This window comes from Neovison vison, chromosome 6 (assembly GCF_020171115.1).
Source record: "Neovison vison isolate M4711 chromosome 6, ASM_NN_V1, whole genome shotgun sequence".
In the NCBI taxonomy this organism is placed as follows: Eukaryota; Metazoa; Chordata; class Mammalia; order Carnivora; family Mustelidae; genus Neogale; species Neogale vison.
Window position 1 is genome coordinate 155,762,154 of NC_058096.1, and position 10,485 is coordinate 155,772,638.

Here is a 10,485-nt window from a genome sequence, read left to right on the forward strand (position 1 = left end):
ATAAAAAAATAAAATGGGTCCTTACATACATATGTCAGTATCACACTGTCTTAACGATTATAGCTTTGTAATACAGCTTGAAGTCCAGAATTGTGACACCTCCTGCTTTGGTTTTCTTTTCAACATTATTTTGACTCTCTGGGGTTTTTATGGTTCCTACAAATTTTAAGATTGCTTGTTCCAGCTCTGTGCAAAATGCTGGTAGTGTTTTGATAAGCATTGCTTTGAATGTATAAAATACAGTAAACCATTTTTTTAATCCAAAATTGTCTGCTCTTGTAGGTATGTTACTTTATCACATAGAAATCCAAGTTAAAAGAAGATGTTGGGGGTGCCTGGATTGCTCAGTCATTTAAGCATCTACCTTTGGCTCAGGTCATGATCCTATGGTCCTGGGGATTGAGGCTTGTTGCATCAGGCTCCCTGCTCAGCAGAGAGAACATGTTTCTCCCTCTCTCTCTCTCTGCTTGCCACTCCGCCTACTTGTGCTCTCTTCCAAATAAATAAATAATTAATTTAAAAAAGTTATTTTATAAGTAAGAAATTGATTGGTTTTTCAGGTATTTAATGACTTCAACTTGAGGCAGTCTGGAGCTTTTTGCTAATTTTAATTCATTTATGAAGATTTCAGGTGTTTTTACTTTTGAAACTGATGAAGTTCTCGAACCTAGGTGAGGTTCGGTGGGGTGAGGTTCAGAGCCGATGGCTAAAGAAAGAATTCTTAAGACGTCTCTGGTGCAAAAAGGTGGTTTATTAGAGCACGGGGAGAGGACCCGTGGGCAGGCAGAGATGCGGCTGCCCCGAGCCTGTGAAGAGTGTCTGGTTATATACACAGGAGTTGGGTAGGTGAGGACAAAGGGGGTGATGTTAGTCTTTTAGGAATTTTGGAAGCAAGGTCTGCAGGACCTTGAGGGGCTAGTTATTGTTGGGAGAAAGGTTATTTATTACTAGTAATAAAAATCTTCTTGTGAGACCTTTTAGATGTGTATCAATGGGCCATATGCTTGGGAATGATTCTCGACATTATCTTGGAGATCTAGAGATAAAGCTTCACATTTCTCCTATCAAGTGTCCTAGTTAGTGAGATTTGGGTTTAGAAGAAATTTAACTTTATTTACATTTCTTTTTACCTCCGCCTCCTTTGGTTTCTTATGGAGGGGAGGGTGGCATTAGGGCTTGAGGAACTGAGTTATGTGTCCTTGGAAATTGGCTACTGATAAGGTAGCTTCTTTGTTTGTAAATCTCAAGGACATTTGCAAACAAAGGGAGACTCCTGCCTTACAGGATTGTGATCTCTGCAATATAACCATTTGTTCTTCTTTTAGGGCAGTCAGGGGTGCCTGAGGAATGTCATACATATTTCTAAGGGGAGTGGGTGGAGAGGGGGTGCAAGGCGCCAGCCCTTGCTCCCTCCTCAGCCAGCCTCCTGCTCCCTCATCAGAAACCTGATGTCTATTTTTAGAAGTCCTAAAAATATCTAATTATAAAAGAAGAGAAGTATGCCCAGTATTTACCTTTATAGGTTGAGTGATCTAAGTTAAAAATAACTGATCACATAATTCTTGTAAGTGAGCTATGAAAAAAGAAGTTCTTTACTAATGGTGAATGACTATTTAACTGAGAAAAGCTTTTATGTGTTTTACTTGTGAATATAAAAATGCTTTCAATATCCAGATTTTGACTAATTAAATAGGTATAGTCTTGGAAGAAAAAATAAAACAAAGATTGTTTAAATTTATTATAAGGGAATTGTTGGTATAGTGGCTCAGTTATTAAGTGTCTGCTTTCTACATTGGAAAAGGAAAGGAAAAGTGAGTTGGGGAAATAAGAGGGGAAGACAAATCATGAAGGACTGGATTCTAGAAACAAACTGAGGGTTTTGGAAGGGAGAGGGTGGAGGAATGGGTGAATCTGGTGGTGGGTATTAAGAAGGGCACATATTACATGGAGCACTGGGTGTGTTGCATAAATAATGAATCTTGGAACACTGAAAAAATAAATTTAAATTAGAAAAAAACCTGCCTACCTTCTGCTCAGGTCATGAGATGAGCAGGTTCTGCGATCAAGCCCTGCCTTGGGCTCCCTGCTCTGCAGGAAGCCTTTTCTCCTTCTTCTACTCTCCCTGCATTTGTTCCTTCTCTCCTATATATCTCTCTAACAAAATAAATAAATAAATAAATAAATAAATAAATAAATAAATAAAATCTTAGGAAAAAATAAATTTATAATTTATCAAAGATTTACTAAAATAGAAAGAAATGTTTGCAAGTTCTCAAAGTATATGTTAACAAAATGAGTTGAATTCCTTATAGTCCAGGTTTTCTTTTCTAATGAAAAGTTTCATAAACTCAAATGTGGCCAGTTCACACCTAATCTTTCTATTAGGAAAAGTTATAGTAAATTTTTTAACTCCTATGCAAATGAAACAAAAGCTTAAGTTCCCTAAGTTTTGAAGTCTATTAACAGGACAATGAAAATTATTATGTTATTTAATGATACCGATGAAGTTTTAGAACCTAGGTGAGGTTCTGTGGGCTGAGGTCCGGAGCCGATGACCAAGAAAGAATTCTTGAGACATCTTTGGTGCAAAATGGTGGTTTATTAAAGCACAGGGACAGGACCCGTGGGCAGAAAGAGCTGCTGCCTTGGGTTGTGAGGGGTGGCAGGTTATGTACCCTGCGGTTGGGGGAAGGTGAGGGGAAGGGAGGTTTCAACGGAGTTTTCATATGCTAAAGAGGGCCTACAAGGTGCCAGGATGTCGGAGGCCTACCTCCTTGTGGCTTAATCAATGTTGTCTTTAGACCAGCCTTTAACATTTTGAGACTTTTTGGTGGGATGTCACAATCCTGCTATCAATCGTCTTTGATAGTGAGATTTAGGACATTCGTAAGCCAAGGGAGAACTCCTGTCTAGCAGGATTGTGAGCTCTGCAAGTTAACTATTTGCTTGTTGTTCATGGCAGTCAGGGCTGCCTGAGGAATGCTACACATATGACTGAGGGGAAGTGGGTGGGGGAGGGGTGCAAGGCACCAGCTTTTGCTTTGTCTTCAGCCAGCCTCATGCTCCCTCATCAATACAATTGTGGCTTTTTAGGAAATATTCCAGGTAAAACTCACAAAGCTCTCAGAATGTCAACAGTGTAAGGTATGCTAATTTTATGACAAAAGGAATTTCTTTTGTAACTTCTGAAAACAATTATATACAAATATTTCAGATAAACCAATTCAGAATTTTACTAACAATGAGAAAATATGTAAAAGAATAAAATTTAGTCAAAAAAATCAAACATTAAGAAATTATTGCCATGGTCTTAGTTCTTTTTTTTTTAAGGTTTTATTTATTTATTTATTTGACATACAGAGGTCAAGAGTAGTCAGAGAGGCAGGCAGGGGGAGGGGAGAGAAGCAGGATTCCTGCTGAGCAGAGAGCCCAAGGCAGGGCTGGATCCCAGGACCCTGAGATAATGACCTGAGCCAAAGGCAGAGGCTTAACCCACTGCACCACCCAGGCACCCTGATCTTAGTTCTTCACTCAGGATCAGGGTATTATGTATAAAAGTGTTTTTAACTATTTTGTGAGATTAGAATTTAAAGTCTCTCACTCAAACCAATGTGTAGAAAAACATCAATTTAGAAAATGTGTGAAGTATTATCTAGTCTGGAAAATCAAGAGTTAATCTTCTTTTAAAATCTCTTCAAGACATATATACAAGGTCTTTCTATGCACAAAAAAATGGGAAAACATTAGTCTGGTGGGGAAAAGTAAAAATATGTGTCTCTCTTTCCCTAGCTATTTTCTGACTTCCGAACAATTTAATTTACCTGACCAATCCCAGATCACTTCCCTCAGTCACATACTTCCTTACATATTACCCCATAAATTCTGACCGAAATTCATTAAACTGACTGAAATATTTGATTTTCCGTCAAATTTTACCTGTTCTCTCTTAGCTTCTAAAAGAATGCAGATTTTATGGGTGTAGGGAATTATTTTGCTTTATTTATTTATTTATTCACAAACTCTTGACATATTTATTCACACTTATTATTCACAAACTCTTGACCATATATATATATATGTATGTATTTTTATATATATGCATACATACATATACATGTTTGTTGAATCATTATTCAAGGAATAAACAAACATATTATTGAATCATCAATTCAAGGAATAAAGACACATATTATTTAAAAAGTTGATTATGACAGCTCACATAATTATCCCATTTTTTACAGATAATGGAATTTCATCTTGGGTGAAGTGTATTTCCAACTTCAAAAGCCTGGTAAGTGGTGGTGACATTTCCCAATCCCACTGTCTATTGATTCTAGAGTCAAGGTCCTGGTGACTCTTCCATTAGAGAATTTTGGATACAGGCTATATATGCCTAAGGTAATCATATAGTAAACTTAAAGTAGGGAAATTATAATTATTGCATTATCAAAAAAGTGTACAGACATTCTTTGGAAACCTATAGAGGCACTGAACTGGACAATTCCCACCTGCTTAATGTGTTTGTGTTCGAGAACCATGCGAGAAACAGGTTTTTTTTTTTTGTGATGAAACAGGAGCTATTAAACTTGGGCAAGATTTTTCTGTCTCTAAAATAGGAATGTAATACTGTTTTTGTGATATTTAAAACTAATGTATAAATTTTACTTAGAAAATATTGAATAGTAGTATACACCTTGAAAATAATGGAACTGAAATAATAATCATAGTATTTCTGAAAACTGTATCAAGGGATATTTAAGGTGCATTTGTGATTTCTTGGGCACATTTCTTAGATGTATTGTCTTGAAACATATTGTCATAACTAGTTTTGACCAGATGCTATCAGATAAAGTACAATCATCCTGGTTTGATGAAGATATAGAGACCTGGTGATGGCTATTCAGGAGGGCATGAATTGCATAGGGCATTGGGTGTTCTACGTAAACAATGAATCTCAGAACACTATATGAAAAACAAATTATGTACTACTGTATGGTGACTAGCATAACATAATAAAGAATAATAATAAAAAAATATAGACTGAGCTTCAACTTTGAAATGGTCATATCATACATTGATGAAAACCAATATTTTCATATAGATAACTGGAAATTAAAGACATACTGGTAAACATTACAAATTATTGTTTCTCTCTTTGAACAACCTCAAAACTACTGCGAATATAAGTTGTTTTGGTTTAGTTGTTAAACATGTAGAGGCAGTATCTTGGTAATAATGGTACGGTTTTCTCCTTTTCATCAGAAGCCATATACATAAAGAATGATAAGAATGCATTAATAATGTGGGAGCTTATTAAATATTTAAAACCTACATTTAATATCAGATATTTGTAAAACAAAACAAAGCAAAACAAAAACCACTTCACCTGTCCCTTGAAGAACACAAAGTTGTATACAGTTCAATCCTTGAGGAATTTATCAATAACAATAACAACAAAATAGGAAGGACATCTGCTTGATTTCTTTTCAGTGTGAAACAGTTTGTGAAACATGTCTTGATAAACTGATGTAAAAAACAAGTCATGAGATTGGATAGGTTGTCTAAAAACTTCACACGCAAGATATTTAATAAGTTTATGACAAAATACTAACAAAATGGTGTTATAGGTAACAGATCAATGTGAAAGAATCTGGACTAGAAGATTTTGAACAGAATTTAGAAGAATTTATTTTCAAATAAACCATAAGCAAGGTAGTTTTTCATGGTCTAATTATTGTTGTTGTTGTTGTTATTATTATTAGTATTGGAAATGAGAAAAAAAAAGTTGTAAAAGAATAATAGAGGAGATCCAGGAAAATACATGTAACACAGGTAAGTTAACATGAAAGTTGGTGAATTCAACCACTAGTGAATAAACCAGAGGAGGTAATGACATAAACAATAAAGATGCGGTGGCAATGATCAACAACTTGTTAAGTTATGCAGAATCACAGGAAGAAATTCTAAAAAAAGTTGTTGAACAAGCTGAAGATTAAAGTGAGAAAAACAGTCTGTAATTTAACAGAAAAAAAGGCTAAATTACTATTGGAAGATATTGTGCTATAATTCTGTTGCTTTGTTTTCAGCTAGTAGAATCAAAGAAGTTTTGAAAAGTTGGAAAATTGAAGATGATAAAGAAAGAGCATTAGGGGTAAGTTCAAGAGGCACTCAGGAAATAATAATGCTTGGCCCTTTCATTCTTTCTTTAAGAGTAGAGATAAATGAACCAGAAAAAAAATTTTGAAGTATAAAAATGTAACCAAAAATTAGGAATAAAGTCAGTGTAGGTAAATGTATCAGCTTATGGGTTTATACTCCATTTGAGATATTAGAGTAAGTAAGGTTACAAATGATATCAATATTTTGTCATAGGAACAGAAGATAATTTTTCACTATTTTGCATAGAACATTAGTTCCAGAAAAAAATCATTTTATCCCATATTGTCCATACCCCCAAATAAAAATGTAAGACTAAAAACAACAAAAATATTTTATTCTATTTATCCAGTGTTCAACAACATTATCTCCAAAATTTCATTCAAATGCAACTTTATTTATGTAATCTATGTCTATATTTATACATAACTGATCATGAGAAAAGTACATCCTCCAATGGAAGTGTATAGAAATATGGATTGAACTTGTATATGTTTATTGTAAGTTATAATTTTCACTTCATTACTATTGTTGAAATAAAATACTATAAAGGAAAAATAATAATACCCCATAGACTAAAGGAGGACCACTTAATTTTCTTTCAAAAATATTAGGGGCTTCTGGGGTTATGGACATTGGGGAGGGTATGTGTAATGGTGAGTGCTGTGAAGTGTGTAAACTTGGCGATTCACAGACCAGCACTCGTGGGGCTAATAATACATTATATGTTTATAAAAAATTTAAAAAAAAATTTTTTTAATTAGGGGTTTCAATATAGATTAGAATTAGGTAGGTGTCAAGACTAAACTATTTAAGAACGATTTTTTCATAATTTGATTCTTCATGAGCTCTGGATTTCACTTCCTACTTTCCAGGTAAAAAGTGCATTACCCACAAATGTTAAATTCCACCATCATGATGGGATTTCTCCTCATGGGGTTTTCTGATGTGTGGGAATTATAGATTTTGCATGCCATAACCTTGTCTCTGATGTATGTAGTCACTCTGATGGGGACATTATCACTGTTACTGTCACCAACCTTGACAGGAGTCTTCACACACCCATGTATTTCTTCCTCAGGAATCTGTCCATCTTGGATGCCTGCTACATTTCTGTAACAGTTCCTAACTCATGCTTCAATTCCCTGCTTGACAGCAGTACCATTTCAAAGGCTGGGTGTGTAGCTCAGGACTTCCTAATGGTTTTCTTTGTGTATGTGGAGCTTCTGTTTCTGATTATCATGGTCCATGACTGCCATGTGTCAATCTGCAAACCACTTCACTACCCTATGATCATGAACCCTCAAATCTGCATCCAAATGACTCTGGCTTCCATACTCAGTGGTCTCATATATGAGGATGTGCACACTGGCAACACATTCCTGCTGCCCTTCTGTCTGCCTAATGTCATCCATCAGTTTTTTTGTTTTGTTTTGTTTTGTTTTGTTATGTTTTGTAGTATCACCTCACTGATAAAGTTCTCCTGCCCTGATACCTTTAGTAATGAGATAGTGATCATTGCCTCTGATCTGGGGATTGGTGGTCACTGTTTCGTTTTCATCATCAGGTCTTACATTCACATATTTTCTACCATTCTCACATTTCCAAGTGGAGCAGACAGAAAAAAAAAACTTTTTCTACTTCTGTCCCTTACTTCCTTGTGGTGTCAGAATTTTATGTATACCTGAGGCCATCTGATAGTCCACTATCCAGGACATGGTCCTTTCTGTCTTCTATTCCATAACCCTTCACTCTTCAACCCTATTATCTACAGTCTTAGAAATGAACAAAGGAAATATGCCATTAATAAAATGAGGAGAATGTTTATTTAGGAAATGTATAGGAAATTGCTGAGGCTCATTCTACTTTAAAAGTCATGTTTTCAGCAATAAATTGAGAAATTGATTAGAATTCTATCAATATAACTGACAATAATAAATAATGCCATTAAAATATATCATTTATCAATATAATTTCCCTTCTGAACTGTTGAATTATCTGAGTATGTCACTGGGAAAAGGATCTAATATTACAAATAAGAAATCCCTATTCCTGCTTTGACAACTTAAGAACACTCACTAAAGGACACCTGGGTGACTGAGTGGGTTAAAGCCTCTGCCTTTGGCTCAGGTAATGATACCAGGGTCCTGGGATCAAGCACCCTGTTGGGCTTTCCACTCAGCAGGGAGCCTGCTTCCTCCTCTATCTCTACCTGCTTCTCTGCTTACTTGTGATCTTTGTCTATCAAATAAATAAATAAAATCTTAAAAAAAAGAACACTCACTAAAAATTTAAGTCTAAAAAGACAAAAATGTATCCTTAGAGGCATTTTATAGTAAGCTTCTGTTTTGTATTTATTCATAATTTAAATATTTAATGACCTAGTACTAAAGAGTAGTATAGAAGAAATTGTCACAATCATTCAAAAGTAAATATGAAAAATATAGGTTCTTCTGAATATCATGATATATGGATGCAGTGCAGCAAAAAAAAAAGAAGTGAATTTGGTGGGGTTATGGAGTCATGTATGAGAGGATCAGAAATATTTACACAAGTTGTTCATTTGGCACGGGAAATATAGATACATTATACTTGTCATCAGACCAAAATTTTGCTGAAAATATTTTCAAGTAGCTTGGGGATACATTTACATACTTATACTTTAAACATTTTTGCTAACTAAAAATAGAGCTTCCCTATTACCCTGAAATTGCACTACTGGGGTGCAATTTACCCCAAAGATACAGATGTAGTGAAAACAAGGGCCACACGTACCCCAATGTTCATAGCAGCCATTGTAACAGTCACCAAATTGTGGAAAGAACCAAGATGTCCTTCAAAGGACAAATGGATAGGGAAGATGTGGTCTATAGACAGTATGGATTATTGTGTCTCCTTCAGAAATGATGAATACCCAACATTTGTATCAACATGAGATGGGACTGGAAGAGATTATGCTGAGTGAAGTAAGTCAAGCAGAGAGAATGAATTATCATATGGTTTCACTTATTTTTGGAGCTTATCAAATAACACGGAGGACATGGGGAGATGGAGATGAGAAAGGATTTGGGGGGAAACGGAAGGAAGATGAACCATGAGAGACTATGGATTCTGGAAAACAATCTGAGGGTTTTGAAGGGGCGGCTGGTTGGAGGTTCGGTGAGCCTGGTGTTGGGTATTATGGAGGGCACTTATTGCATGGAGCACTGCATGTGGTGGATTAACAATGAGTTGTTGTACACTGAAAATAAATTTAATAATTAAAAACAAATTAAAAAGAGAAATTGATAAAACAGAGGAGCAAAAAAAAAAAAGAGAGACCCTTAGAAATCTATTTGAGTTAGAGGCACCCCCTTTTTAAAATGGTATAGGGGACAAGTAGCCAGAGCTGTAGGGGGATCTTTGTGATCTCCAGGAGATTCAGGAAAATGAGGGAGATTCCAGGATTCCTGGAGATTCAGGAAAACGAGGGAGCCCAATCTGATAGATTGCCCAAATAGTGGAGCAGGAAAACTGGTTATGGTCAGTGACCCTAGAGGTGATTTTCAGTTCCAAACACCATAAACTATGAGCTGAGCCGGGAGATTGCCCTCTGCCTGACCACTCTGAAAAGGACTAGGATTCGTGAGCTGTCTAAATCCTAGGGGATATTTGTGCCCATTACAGGGACAGCTCTTGAGCAGTGTAGCCCATGAGGAGATTGCTGGGGTTCCCCCCTCATTGTAACCTAGGAGATGCAGATAATGGATGCACATGTGAGTCTATGGCCACTTTCAATTGCAAACCCACAAATCTCAGAGATGCTTGCAGCTCACCATGACACCCCCAGTGGACACAGAATGACCTAGAAGATTTGTTGCAAAGGAGAGAAGGGACTGTGATGTTGATGCTCTGGGCCAGAGGTTTCTTCACTGCCATGTTTCCTCTGACCCTCTAAAGAGAAGCAGAAATACTCTGGGGAAAAATAGCTGAGCAGCCAACCAGCTCATATTAAGCCCATTCCCCTGTCGAGGGAATTGGACAACTCCACCAATCAAGGACACCTGACTGGAAGCACAACTGAATGATAAGCTTATTTCCCAAAAAGCTATAAAACTCCAGCACGAGGGGAAAAATATTAAAATAAGCTCCAGGTTTTCCTCATGACTTGCTTATACTTCAGGCTATAATTTTACTTTCCTTTCAGTGTCTTTTCTTATTCTTTTTTTTTCTTTCTATTTTTTTAACGCTGCTCACATTTCAAATGGTTTTTATATTTTATATAAAGTATAAATACTTTATATTTCCCAATTTGTTTTTCTTTTCCAATGTATGTTTTTAAATCACTTC

The 10,485-nt window shown here is 36.0% G+C and overlaps 1 pseudogene; it reads left to right on the forward strand.

Moving 5' to 3' along the window:
- The first annotated feature begins 7,012 nt into the window (after positions 1 to 7,012).
- LOC122910159 lies at positions 7,013 to 7,988 on the forward strand (annotated as a pseudogene).
- The last annotated feature ends 2,497 nt before the right edge of the window (positions 7,989 to 10,485 follow it).